Raw genomic sequence first — 13161 nt, forward strand, 5'->3', positions numbered from 1 at the left:
GCTTTGGAATGTTAAACAAGACACATTCACATTTCAAGCATCAGCCTGTGACAAGCCCTTCACAAAGTGAGGAGTATTTTCTACAGTGAACAGCATTTATGATCCCTTAGGTTTCATTACACCGTTCACCATTTAGGGTAGGATACTGCTGAGACAACTTACTTCTGAAAGCTCAGACTGGGATACGCCCTTACCCAAGGAGAAACCACAAAGGTGGGAATCCTGGAAACAGTCTCTAAAAGCATTAGAACTCCCCCAGATACCACGCTCTTACACACAAGCATCCTTAAAGAATGCCACCAGAAGAAAGATTCATGTCTTCTCCGATGCATCCAATGAAGCCCTTGCTGCGGTGGCTTATCTTCGAGCTACGGATCCCAGCGGTAAAGTGGGTGTAGGATTTATCATGGGCAAGACCAAGCTCAAACCAAAACATGCACATACTATTCCAAGGCTTGAACTTAGTGCAGCTGTGGAAATTGCTGAGCTCATAAAACTTGACACAGATGTTGAAATAGACTCCTTTGACTTTTATACAGACAGCAAAATAATGCTAGGATATATACACAATCGCACAGACAGTTCTACATGTATGTCGGCAACAGAGTGGAACGCATAACGCAGTTCTCTACCCCTGAACAATGGCACTGTGTTCCAACTAGCCTCAACCCTGCTGACAGCGGCAGTCGTGCAGTACCTACCACTGCATTTCTGGACACATCTTGGCTATATCCACCAGTACTCTTGAATGATAAACTTATCTCAAGTTCAACAAATTCCACCTTTGAACTGGTTCATCCGGAATATGATAAGGAAATCAGAGCTGTTACCATCACACTCAACACCTCTATGAAAGCAAGGGCAGGGCTGAGTCCTCACCGTTTTGAATGTTTTTCTAAGTGGTCCTCTGTTGTACGAGCCATTGCACGTCTTGTTCACATTGCTCATCAGTTTGAAAACAGCTCTAGCACTGAAAAAAGTGTCACAACTGGCACATCTGTAAAGCCCCCCCCCTACAATGGAGGAGGTCCTTCAAGCAGAAAGGGTCATTATTCAATGTGTCAAACATGAAGTGTACTCACAAGAGATTGCTAACATATCAAAAGGACTCAACCTAAGGATAGCTCTCTGTGCAAATGAATTCCAGTAATTGATCACAACAAGCTATTGTGAGTCGGTGGTCACATTGGAAGATCCGATTCATCCAGAGAAGAGAGAAATCCCCTCATTATTCAAGGACGTCATCACATTACTGCTGTGTTAGACATTTCCATGAGCGAGTTCAGCACCAAGGTCATCACTTTCCTGAGGGAGCAGTAAGGTCTGCAGGTTTCTGGATCGTCCGGATGAAAAGGTGTATATCGTCCATACTCCTCAAATGCGTCAAGTGTCAAAAACTAAGAGGGAAGTGTAACGGAACCGGACCCCGAATGCACTAGGGTATTTCAGTCAGACTCCCGCTTCCCAACAACAAATGGCAGAGTTGCCAGCTGACTGATTAAGCACTGAACCACCATTTACTAATGTTGGCATGGACATATGTGGCCCCTGGACTGTTGTTACACGCAGAACTCGTGGCGGAGTTGCTAACAATAAGCGATGGGCTGTGCTGTTCACTTGCTTGAGCATTGGTGCAGTGCACATTGATGTGATAGAATCAATGGACTCTTCTTGTATCATTAATGATTTCAGAAGATTTGTTTCTGTACGAGGACCTGTAAAGTCCCTGAGATCTGACTGTGGGACTCATTTTACAGGAGCAGAAAAGATAGAGATTTTCTTGAGTGGCAATAAGTGTAAATGGGAACTCAACCCACCTCATTCCTCTCACATGGGAGGCTCTTGGGAACGCATGATTGGAGTTGCAAGAAAGATCCTGGACTCTATGCTACTGGACCAGAAAACTTCTCAATTTACTCATGAAATCTTAGTCACTCTTCTTGCAGAAGTGTCCGCTATAATCAATGCAAGGCCATTGGTCCCTGTGTCCTCAGATCCCGAGTTCCCAGTGTTGCTCACTCCAGCCACTCTTCTTACCCAAAAAACTGGGGTAGCCACTATTCCCACAGAGGAACTTGATTACCCCAACATTTACAAGCATCAATGGCGACGGGTTCAACATCTTGCTAATGTGTTCTGGAATCGCTGGAAGATGGAGTACCTTTCTACCCTTCAAAGTCGTAATAAATGGCAAACTAGCAAACCCAATCTACAAGTGGGAGACGTAGTTGTTTTGAAGGAGACAGATTCCCATGGTAACCATTGGCCCATGGGTCTTATTACAAAGACTATGCCAAGTAACGATGGAAAGGTACGCAAGGTAGAAGTTAGAGTCATGAAAGAAGGTTCTGCACACCTTTACTTCAGGCCTATAAAGGAACCAAAGAGGAAGACAAGTCATCCACCTGAATTACAGGGAGGTAAGAAGGAAGGTGCATGTTGCTGCCTTCTCCTCTGAATATGGATTTCCATGTCTCAGCCTGGACTTTCCACACCAACATCTGCAAGAATTATGCTGAATGTTTGCATTGTTTTCCTTTGTTCTTCCCTTCCCTCTTGTTTTGCAGATGTTCCCGGAAAGAATCTTCATTATTTATATTGGACTTGAACTAAAGTTTATTTGGTTTAATGTTGTATAGATAGCCCCTCCCCCTTTCCCAGAAATGCATTGCAGTTCTAGCCTCATGGCAAGAAGCAGAAACATTATGATCTTTTGACCGATCGAATGTTCATTGTTGTAAGATTCTCTCAGTTTATGGAAGAAACTTCACAAGATCTACAAGATGTCTTATCGATGGAGTCACTGACTGTGGTATCCAACTGAGGATGAAGTTATCACCATCTCATCACAACTGTAAGCTACAGAGATCACACTATCAATGCTTAGATTGGAGAGACAGAACACCTATACATAGCCATCCCCGGCTTCTCACCCCTCCCCCATACATACCCGTCCCAGGCTTCTCACCCCTCCCCCATACATACCCGTCCCAGGCTTCTCACCCCTCCCCCATACATACCCGTCCCAGGCTTCTCACCCCTCCCCCATACATACCCGTCCCCAGCTTCTCACCCCTTCCCCATACACATCCCTCCTCAGCTTCTCACCCCTCCCCCATAAACATTCCTCCCCAGCTTCTCACCCCTCCCCATACACATCCCTCCCCAGCTTCTCACCCCTCCCCCATACACATCCCTCCCCAGCTTCTCACCCCTCCCCATACACATCCCTCCCCAGCTTCTCACCCCTCCCCCATACACATCCCTCCCCAGCTTCTCACCCCTCCCCATACACATCCCTCCCCAGCTTCTCACCCCTCCCCCATACACATCCCTCCCTAGCTTCTCATCCCTCCCCATACACATCCCTCCTCAGCTTCTCACCCCTCCCCCATACACATCCCTCCTCAGCTTCTCACCCCTCCCCCATACACATCCCTCCTCAGCTTCTCACCCCTCCCCCATACACATCCCTCCTCAGCTTCTCACCCCTCCCCCATACACATCCCTCCCCAGCTTCTCACCCCTCCCCCATACACATCCCTCCCCAGCTTCTCACCCCTCCCCCATACACATCCCTCCCCAGCTTCTCACCCCTCCCCCATACACATCCCTCCCCAGCTTCTCACCCCTCCCCCATACACATCTCCCCCAGCTTCTCAAACCTCCCTCATACATATCCTCTCCCAACTTTTCACCACTTACCATATATATCACTGCCCAGCTTCTCACCCCCCCCCCATACACATCCCTTCTGAGCTTCTCACCCCTCCCCCATACACATCTCTCCCCAGCTTCTTACCCCTCCCCCATACACATCCCTCCTGAGCTTCTCACCCCTCCCCAGCTTCTCACCCCTCCCCATACACATTCCTCCCCAGCTTCTCACCCCTCCCCCATACACATCCCTCCTCAGCTTCTCACCCCTCCCACATACACATCCCTCCCCAGCTTCTCACCCCTCCCCCATACACATCCCTCCCCAGCTTCTCACCCCTCCCCCATACACATCCCTCCCCAGCTTCTCACCCCTCCCCCATACACATCCCTCCCCAGCTTCTCACCCCTCCCCCACACACATCCCTCCCCAGCTTCTCACCCCTCCCCCACACACATCCCTCCCCAGCTTCTCACCCCTCCCCCACACACATCCCTCCCCAGCTTCTCACCCCTCCCCCACACACATCCCTCCCCAGCTTCTCACCCTTTCCCCACACACATTCCTCCCCAGCTTCTCACCCCTCCCCCATACACATCCCTTCCCAGCTTCTCACCCCTCCCCCATACACATCCCTCCCCAGCTTCTCACCCCTCCCCCATACACATCCCTCCTCAGATTCTCACCCCTCCCCCATACACATCCCTCCCCAGCTTCTCACCCCTCCCCCATACACATCCCTCCCCAGCTTCTCACCCCTCCCCCATACACATCCCTCCCCAGCTTCTCACCCTTTCCCCACACACATCCCTCCCCAGCTTCTCACCCCTCCCCCACACACATCCCTCCCCAGCTTCTCACCCCTCCCCCACACACATCCCTCCCCCACACACATCCCTCCCCAGCTTCTCACCCCTCCCCCACACACATCCCTCCCCAGCTTCTCACCCCTCCCCCACACACATCCCTCCCCAGCTTCTCACCCCTCCCCCACACACATCCCTCCCCAGCTTCTCACCCCTCCCCCACACACATCCCTTCCCAGCTTCTCACCCCTCCCCCACACACATCCCTCCCCAGCTTCTCACCCCTCCCCCACACACATCCCTTCCCAGCTTCTCACCCCTCCCCCACACACATCCCTCCCCAGCTTCTCACCCCTCCCCCACACACATCCCTCCCCAGCTTCTCACCCCTCCCCCACACACATCCCTCCCCAGCTTCTCACCCCTCCCCCACACACATCCCTCCCTAGCTTCTCACCCCTCCCCCATACACATCCCTCCCCAGCTTCTCACCCCTCCCCCATACACATCCCTCCCCAGCTTCTCACCCCTCCCCCATACACATCCCTCCCCAGCTTCTCACCCTTTCCCCATACACATCCCTCCCCAGCTTCTCACCCCTCCCCCACACACATCCCTCCCCAGCTTCTCACCCCTCCCCCACACACATCCCTCCCCAGCTTCTCACCCCTCCCCCACACACATCCCTCCCCAGCTTCTCACCCCTCCCCCATACACATCCCTCCCCAGCTTCTCACCCCTCCCCCATACACATCCCTCCCCAGCTTCTCACCCCTCCCCCATACACATCTCCCCCAGCTTCTCAAACCTCCCCCATACACATCCCTCCCCTATGCACATCCCCCCAAGCTTCCCAAACCTCCCTCATACATATCCTCTTCCAACTTTTCACCACTTCCCATATATATCACTGCCCAGCTTCTCACCCCCTCCCCCATACACATCCCTTCTGAGCTTCTCACCCCTCCCCCATACACATCTCTCCCCAGCTTCTCACCCCTCCCCCATATATATCTTCCTTAGCATCTTGCCCCTACACCATACACAGCTGTAACGGAACCGACCCAGACTGCGCTTGAGTACTTCCGTTAGAATACCGCTTCCCCCTCCGAACACCAACCACAGACACCACAGCCGCCCATACAAGACTAGACACCAGTCCTGAAGTAAACCAGGAGGTAGACTACATTATTTAAACACAGATACAATATACAGTCAGGTCCATAAATATTGGGACATGGACACAATCTAACATTTTTGGCTCTATACACCACCACAATGGATTTGAAATGAAACGAACAAGATGTGCTTTAACTGCAGACTGTCAGCTTTAATTTGAGGGTATTTACATCCAAATCAGGTGAACGGTGTAGGAATTACAACAGTTTGCATATGTGCCTCCCACTTGTTAAGGGACCAAAAGTAATGGGACAGAATAATAATCATAAATCAAATTTTCACTTTTTAATACTTGGTTGCAAATCCTTTGCAGTCAATTACAGCCTGAAGCCTGGAACGCATAGACATCACCAGATGCTGGGTTTCATCCCTGGTGATGCTCTGCCAGGCCTTTACTGCAACTGTCTTCAGTTCCTGCTTGTTCTTGGGGCATTTTCCCTTCAGTTTTGTCTTCAGCAAGTGAAATGCTCAATCGGATTCAGGTCAGGTGATAGACTTGGCCATTGCAGAACATTCCACTTCTTTGGTTGCTTTTGCAGTCTGCTTTGGGTCATTGTCCATCTGCACTGTGAAGCGTCCAATGAGTTGTGAAGCATTTGGCTGAATATGAGCAGATAATATTCCCGAAACACTTCACAATTCATCCGGCTGCTTCTGTCAGCAGTCACATCATCAATAAATACAAGAGAAGCAGTTCCATTGGCAGCCATACATGCCCACGCCATGACACTACCACCACCATGATCACTGATGAGGTGGTATGCTGAGGACCATGAGCAGTTCCTTCTCCATCCTCTTCTCTTCCCATCACTCTGGTACAAGTTGATGTTGGTCTCATCTGTCCATAGGATGTTGTTCCAGAACTGTGAAGGCTTTTTTAGATGTCGTTTGGCAAACTCTAATCTGGCCTTCCTGATTTTGAGGCTCACCAATGGTTTCCATCTTGTGGTGAACCCTCTGTATTCACTCTGGTGAAGTCTTCTCTTGATTGGTGACTTTGACACACATCCACCTACCTCCTGGAGAGTGTTCTTGATCTGGCCAACTGTTGTGAAGGGTGTTTTCTTCACCAGGGAAAGAATTCTTCCGTCATCCACCACAGTTGTTTTCCGTGGTCTTCCGGGTCTTTTGGTGTTGCTGAGCTCACCGGTGCGTTCCTTCTTTTTAAGAATGTTCCAAACAGTTGTTTTGGCCACGTCTAATGTTTTTGCTATCTCTCTGATGGGTTTGTTTTGTTTTTTTCAGCCTAATGATGGCTTTACTGATAGTGACAGCTCTTTGGATCTCATCTTGAGAGTTGACAGCAACAGATTCCAAATGCAAATAGCACACTTGAAATGAACTCTGGACCTTTTATCTGCTCATTGTAATTGGGATAATGAGGGAATAACGCACACCTGGCCATGGAACAGCTGAGAAGCCAATTGTCCCATTACTTTTGGACCCTTAACAAGTGGGAGGCACATATGCAAACTGTTGTAATTCCTACACCGTTCACCTGATTTGGATGTTAATACCCTCAAATTAAAGCTGACAGTCTGCAGTTAAAGCCCATCTTGTTTGTTTCATTTCAAATCCATTGGGGTGGTGTATAGAGCCAAAAATGTTAGAATTGTGTCCATGTCCCAATATTTATGGACCTGACTGTATATACACTCGGGACAGTCCCCCCACCCTGCATAATGACACAGGGCGGGGCAATCTACATTTAGTAACAAGAGACACACAGGTATTAAAACTTCACACCAGCAGACAGTCCTATCAGGAGGGAGGGCTGCTGGAGACCCGCCCCCCACTAAGCTAATACACACAAACACATACATCCCATAATAGTTTGCTCCTAAGCCAGACAGACAATAGAACAATGGGATGCAACCACATGGCATTAAACAATGAACAACCCCCCACCCCACCTATACATGTTTACACAATGTCAGGACATCTCACCCTGCACCCCTAACAGGCACAGAGTGACTTACACATAAGAGGGATATGGGGAGCTGAGACAGGGGTCTCCCCACCTCTTCAAAGTGAGCTGTTCCATGGGCCCCGCACCCAAAGTGACTCCCGTCACAAAAGCCCTCCCCAACTTCTCACCCCTCCACCATTCGCATCCCTCCCAGTTTCTCACCCCTCCCCCATACTTATCCCCTCCTAGCTTCTCATCCCTCCCCAGCTTTTCACCCCTAACCCATACACATCCCTCCCTAACTTCTCACCCCTCCCCCATATACATTAATCCCCATCTTCTCCCCTCTCCCACCATTCACATCCCTCCCAGCTTCTGACCCCTCCCCCATACATATCCCCTCCCAGCTTCTCACCCCTCCCCCATACACAGTCCTCCCCAACATCTCACCCCTCCCCCATACACATCCCTCCCAGCTTCTCACCCCTCCCTCATACATATCCCCGCCCAGCTTTTCACCCCTCTCCCATACATACCTGGTGTCTCTCCTGTTATTCTGTCTCGGACACATCAGAGGAACATGGTGGGAGATCTGCCTGAATGTCCTTCCTAGGAGGGAATACCGGAGCCATTCTGAGGCCCAAATGATGGCCGGCAATGAGGAGGAAACCAACACTGAGAAGTAGATGCTGAGATATATACAGCACGGGGCAGCACAGTGGCTGAGTGGTTAGCACTTCCATCTGGCAGTACTCGGGTTGTTGGTTCAAATCCCGACCATGGCACCACCTGCATAGGGTTTGCATGTTCTCCCTGTGCTTGCGTAGGTTTCCTCCGGGTACTCCAGTTTCCTTCTACACTACAAAGACATGCTGGGAGGTGAATTGTCTCCTAAGTGTTCCCTAGTATGTGTACGTATGAATGTGAGTTAGGACCTTAGATTGTATGCCCCTCGGGGGCGGGGACTGATGGGAATTATTATTATTATACAGTATTTATATAGCGGCAGAAGGTTTGCTCAGCGCTGTACATTATAGTGGGGGACAGAACATGAGACAATACAGTAACAATACAATACACGAGGGGTGCGAGGGCCCTGCTCTTTTGAGCTTACAATCTAGGAGGGAGGGGTAGAGGTACAGGAGGAAGTGGCTGTGGGGGATGGAGTGGTAGGAGGAGTGGAGGAGATCGGCTGTTAGGTGAGGCCGGGGTATGCTTCTCTGAAGAGATGGGTTTTCAGGGTGCACCTAAAGGTGAGGAGGGTAGTTGACAGTCTGATGGATTGGAGTAGTGAGTTCCAGAGGATGGGGAAAGTACTGGAGAAGTCCTGCAGTCGGGCGAGGGAGGTGGAGACCAGGGAGCTAGAAAGTAGGAGGTCTTGTGAGGAGCAAAGATTATGGGTTGGGTGATATTTGGGTATCAGGTCGGTGAGGTAGTTTGGGGCGGAGTTATGAATGGCTTTGTATGTCAGTGTTAGTAGTTTGAATTTTATGCGTTGGGCAATTGGGAGCCAGTGGAGGGAATGACAGAGGGGGGTGGAGGACACTGAGTGGAGGCCAGTGGAGGGAATGACAGAGGGGGGTGGAGGACACTGAGTGGAGGCCAGTGGAGGGAATGACAGAGGGGGGTGGAGGACACTAAGTTGAGGCCAGTGGAGGGAATGACAGAGGGGGTGGAGGACACTAAGTGGAGGCCAGTGGAGGGAATGACAGAGGGGGGTGGAGGACACTGAGTGGAGGCCAGTGGAGGGATTGGCAGAGAGGGGTGGAGGACACTGAGTGGTCAGTGGAGGGAATGACAGAGGGGGGTGGCAGATGTGGAGCGGTTGGTGAGGTGGATGAGTGTGGTCGCTGAGTTCAGGATAGACTGAAGCGGGGATAGTCTGTGATGAGGGAGGCCGGTGAGGAGGGAGTTGCAGTAGTCCAGACGTGAGATAATAAGGGCGTGAACGAGTAGTTTAGTAGTGTCAGGGGTTAGGAATGAACGTATTTTGGAGATGTTGCGGAGGTGGATCCTGCATGATTTTGCCAGCGATTGGACATGGGGTTGGAAAGACAGATTGGAGTCTACAGTGACACCCAGGACTTTGGCTTGCAGGGTGGGATTCATGGTGGCGTTGTTGGTTGTGATGGAAAGGATGGGGGGGCGCGGGCTGGGGGGAAAATCAGGAGCTCAGTTTTGGAAAGGTTCAATTTGAGAAAATGGAGTGACATCCAGTCTGATATGTCGTTCAGTAGGTGGGTGATACGGGCAGAGACTGAAGGGGTGAGGGGTGGAGAGGTAAATTTGCGTGTCATCGGCATAGAGGTGATAGTTGAAGCCGTGGGAGTGTATCAGTTTGCCAAGGGAGGAGGTGTAGATGGAGAAGAGGAGGAGCCCGAGGACAGAGCCTTGGGGGACTCCAACAGAAAGGAAGAGGTGGTAGCGTTATAGGTAACGCTGAAGGAGCGTTGGGATAGATAGGAGAGCCAGGAGAGAGCGGAGTCTCTGATGCCGAGGGAGTGTAGTTTATTAAGGAGGAGGAGGGGGTGGTCAACTGTGTGGAAGGCCACGGAGAGGTCGAGGAGTAGTAGCACTGAGTAATGGCCATTAGCTTTGGCGGTTAGCAGGTCATTGGTGATTTTGAGTAGGGCGATTTCGGTGGAGTGTAGGGGAAGGAAGCCAGACTGTAGGGGTTGCTGTCAGTGAGGTGGTGTCAAGAATCTGTCAACGATCACCCTGTCACGTGTCCCCCACACGCCATGCCCACAGCGACTAGCTAACCGAGACGCGCATTTGCGGACGCAACAGGGAGCAAGCCAGAAACTTAGCAATCCATTGGTCAATCGAACCAGCTCCATATGAATCACAAGTGTCCAAATGTCCGTGTAATCAATATATTCGGATTAGGACATAGGCGGGACATTAGTCCTCGGCCAACCGACCATGGGGGGCGGCTCTTGCATCTGCCCACAATATGCTGTGGATGCTGACCTCCCAAGTCCAATTGGGCCAAGACTGGCCTGAACCCCAAGTCGGGGATTGGATTTCTGACACTAGTGCATCAGCCCGATCACGACAGTACCAAACACTGTTCAATGGTCGCGACCCAGCGTCACCTAACCGTTTCCTGCGTTTTCTGGCTTTTCCCCCCAAGCCACAACTATGATTTTCATATGCAAGTGCAGCGCACAGAATGGCCTACAAGAAGGGAGTATGTTCATATCTCTGCAACTAATATTTCAGCTATGAGAGATGAAACATACTTCTTTGATGTGAATATTACCTATAGAGCTTTCCACCTCAGGCAGACAGTCTGCTGTCATTTAACTCCAAACCTGTTTCCCCAGAAAGTGATAACCTGATTGACACACAAGAAGTGTCACCTCCAGGAGGCGGGGCTTTAGACTCATGCTAAATGATGATTGAGTCTGTAAGGCCTATGGAGTCATTGTGTATACATACACATCTGTATCCCAGATCCATTGATGACCATTCATTTCCCTACTGCCCAGGGGCTCAATATACATCCTTAATGACCAGACTGTTCCTGAACACACCTTTACAATGAGAGGGCGTGGCCTCATCTCATCTACTCCAGTCTGCACCTTCATGTCACATCCCAGAAGCCCGGCTTTCAGCCTATTGATCATATCCTATCCATTCCACCTGTTATGGCTATGATTCCATATTTCTACTGATCAAATCTTTATCCACTCAAATCTTACATGTATGTTACAGGTGGGCGCTCAGGCGATTGTAGACGAAGTGCTCAAGGAGCTTGGAAGTGAGTGGCAGCAGGGAGATGGGTCTGAGGTTGTTCAGGTTTGTGGGGTCCAGGGAGGGCTTTTTGAGTATGGGGGTGATGTGCGCATGCTTTAGGGGGGAGGGGAATGCGCCAGTAGAGAGGGAGAGATTAAAGATGTGAGTGACGGAGCGAATGATGGAAGGGGGTGACCGGAGGAGTTGTATGGGGACAGGATCCAGGAATGTACAATATAGATGTAAACTGACGGCGCTATATAAGTACCTGGAATAAATAATAATAATACACCCAGATCATCGATGACGAGGAGGAAGGTTCGGTCACAGATGATTGGTCCGTCTATAGCAGGGACAGGAGCCGGGACCAGGAATAGGAGATCCACCTGACTTACCCGTGTGCTCTGACATGGAGAAGATCCTATGGTGGCCCTATGGTGGCCGTGTGTTCAGGATGGAGACCGACAATCACAGGACCCTGTGGAAGCCGATCTAAAATGGCTGAGAGGAGGAAAGTGTTCCCGGGACAGGAAGTGACAGAGAACAGGAAGTGACACAAACAGGAAGTGACCTGAGAGGTGGTGGCACTGAACAGGAAGTGACTCAACAGATTTATACAGAGGCTGCAGTATGGAGAGCAGACACTAGAGGGTGTTGGTCCAAAAAAGCTGAATAGCGTAAAACAACAGGGAAAAAACCTGATAAGCAAAAGATGATGGCGGCTCGTAAACTTCTGTTATAAATAAAAACACAGTTATCACATTACAGTGCAGTGGATTAGATTTTTGTTCTCCATTTTGTTGTAGCCCGTCTGTCCCTCCTCCGGCGGCCATTTTCCCTTAGTCTGATATCAATGTTTGTACAGTTATCACATTACAGTGCAGTGGATTAGATCTTCCTCCTCCATTCTGTTGTAGCCCGCCTGTCCCTCCTCCGGCGGCCATTTTCCCTTAGTCTGATATGAATGCTGGCACATTTTGTCCCCTGATATTAGACATTAGCCGGGTGATTGTATAAACACAGCGGGCAGATCTCAATCAATGTCACCCACTAGTCTATACTGTCACGGGGTTGGCCAGCCAATCATGTGGCTCCTATTCTGTCCATCCAATGACCATTCCTAGTACATAGGACTCATCTTCCATACTACATTCATGATACAACAAGATGGAAACTCCCAATATACAGAGAAAATCTCCCATAAAATACATAGAAATCACATCTGCCCTAAAGGGCCATAAACATAAGAAGATTGCCCCCGACGCCCCCAGATTCATCTACAATACTAGCCAAGGTGTCATTGGTCCCCCTAATACACGGATAGTACCCCAATCCTGCATTCATACATGTGACAATACACCATGGATTCCTCCCGCTCTATATTATGTCTCCATACAAATCAGTCGCCATCCAATCCATCCATCTCACAAAAGCTCCAATACCCAGCAAATGTTTCCGTCTCCTCCTAGTAATAACCATGTGATCTCCATGAGAATAAAGCGCCAATTTGTGTCCTTATCCCCTCCCCCTACGCAGGATGTACACCCCTTCATGGCCACGCCTCTTTATGTAACTGACAATTGCGCGGTCGTGCAACGCTGCACCCAAACTAAATATCCGTCCTTTCTTCACACAAATAGAGCTTTCTGTCGGTGGGATGTCATCACCTGTGCGCTTTTTATTTTTCACGCTATAAACAAAGGAAGACTGAAAATTTAGAAGAAAAACGATATTTTGTACTTTCAGCTATAAAATATATAAAGTAACCTCAAAGTTAGTTATAAATTTTGGCCAAAATGTCTCCCGCTCCATGTTGTCCTCAAATACAACTCCAACCTCCATGCTGCTAAGCAAACCTACTACAACTC

At 49.8% G+C, this 13161-nt stretch overlaps 1 long non-coding RNA gene across 1 annotated transcript in view; it reads right to left on the reverse strand.

Annotated features, from left to right (window-relative positions):
- LOC149470589 (uncharacterized) overlaps window positions 1-11811 on the reverse strand; it is a 153958-nt gene extending 142147 nt beyond the window's left edge. The window contains exon 1 of the long non-coding RNA XR_016308346.1: window positions 11689-11811. This is a non-coding gene — a long non-coding RNA (uncharacterized LOC149470589). The remainder of the gene's footprint in view (window positions 1-11688) is intronic.
- Between the last annotated feature and the right edge of the window lie 1350 nt (window positions 11812-13161).

The sequence above is a fragment of the Staurois parvus genome, unplaced genomic scaffold (assembly GCF_062004578.1).
Source record: "Staurois parvus isolate SC_StPar_1 unplaced genomic scaffold, SC_StPar_1.0 ptg000037l, whole genome shotgun sequence".
Lineage (NCBI taxonomy): Eukaryota > Metazoa > Chordata > Amphibia > Anura > Ranidae > Staurois > Staurois parvus.